Source organism: Mesoplodon densirostris, chromosome X (assembly GCF_025265405.1).
Source record: "Mesoplodon densirostris isolate mMesDen1 chromosome X, mMesDen1 primary haplotype, whole genome shotgun sequence".
Classification (NCBI taxonomy): domain Eukaryota; kingdom Metazoa; phylum Chordata; class Mammalia; order Artiodactyla; family Ziphiidae; genus Mesoplodon; species Mesoplodon densirostris.
This window is the reverse complement of record NC_082681.1, coordinates 26,049,257-26,050,611: the sequence shown is the minus strand read 5'-3', so window position 1 is coordinate 26,050,611 and position 1,355 is coordinate 26,049,257. Positions and strand designations below refer to the sequence as shown.

At 33.7% G+C, this 1,355-nt stretch overlaps 1 non-coding gene across 1 annotated transcript; it reads left to right on the top strand.

Moving 5' to 3' along the window:
- Window positions 1-217: 217 nt before the first annotated feature.
- Window positions 218-320, top strand: LOC132482832 (U6 spliceosomal RNA). The gene has a single exon (XR_009530996.1). It is a non-coding gene; the product is annotated as a U6 spliceosomal RNA (small nuclear RNA).
- Window positions 321-1,355: the final 1,035 nt, after the last annotated feature.

Sequence of the window (1,355 nt, the reverse complement as noted above, 5' to 3'; positions counted from 1 at the left end):
GATTCCTTTTTTTTCTTTTTTGGAATGTGGTATGACTATCCGTCTAAAGCAAGTAGATAGGGGAAGGGGATAACATACTTGAAAAACAGGGTAAGCACAAATCAAAAAACATATAATACATTAATAAAACAAAAATAAGAGAACACAAGCATAAAATAAAAGGAAAAAAATGACAAAAAAGAAAAAGAGAGGAACAAACAAAAACACAGAATCATGCTTGCTTTGGCAGCACATATACTAAAACTGGAATAATACAGAGAAGATTAGCATGGCCCTTGCACAAGGATGACATGCAAATTCATGAAGCATTCCACATTTTTAATCAAAGAGGAAATCAAAAAATGCCTAGAAAGAAATGACAACAAAAACATGACGATGCAAAACCTATGGGATGTAGCAAAAGCAGTTCCAAGAGGGAAGTTTATAGCAATACAATCTTATCTCACGAAACAAGAAAAATCTCAAATAAACAACCTAACCTTACACCTAAAGTAACTAGAGAAAGAAGAACAAACAAAAAATAGCTAGTAGAAGGAAAGAAATCAGAGCAGAAATAAATGAAATAGAAATGAAGAAAACAATAGCAAAGATCAATGAAACTAAAATCTGGTTCTCTGAGAAGATAAACAAACTGGATAACTTTTAGCCAGATTCACCAAGAAAAAAAGGGAGAAGACTCAAAGCAATAAAATTAGAATGAAAAAGGAAATGTTACAACTGACACAGCAGAAATACAAAGGATCATAAGAGGCTACTACAAGCAACTATATGCCAATAAAATGGACAAGCTGGAAGAAATGGACAACTTCTTAGAAAAGTACAACCTTCCAAACCTGAACCAGGAAGAAATAGAAAATATGAACAGACCCAATTCACAAGTAATGAACTTGAATCCATGATTAAAAATCTTCCAACAAACAAAACTCCAGGCCCAGATACCTTCACTGGGGAATTCTATCAAACATTTAGAAAAGAGCTAATACCTATGTTTCTTAAACTCTTCCAAAAAATTTCAGAGGGAGGAACACCCCCAAGCTCATTCTACGAGGCCACCATCACCCTGATACCAAAACCAGACAAAGATGTCCCCAAAAAAGAAAATTACAGGCCAATATCACTGATGAATATAGATGCAAAAATCCTCAACAAAATACTAGCAAACAGAATCCAACAGCACATTAAAAGGATCATGCACCATGATCAAGTGGGGTTTATCCCAGGGATGCAAGGATTCTTCAGTACACACAAATTAATCAATGTGATACACCATATTAACAAATTGAAGAATAAAAAAACCATAGATCATCTCAATAGGTAAGTTTAATTCTTTATTATTCTTAAAGTTATGAGCCATT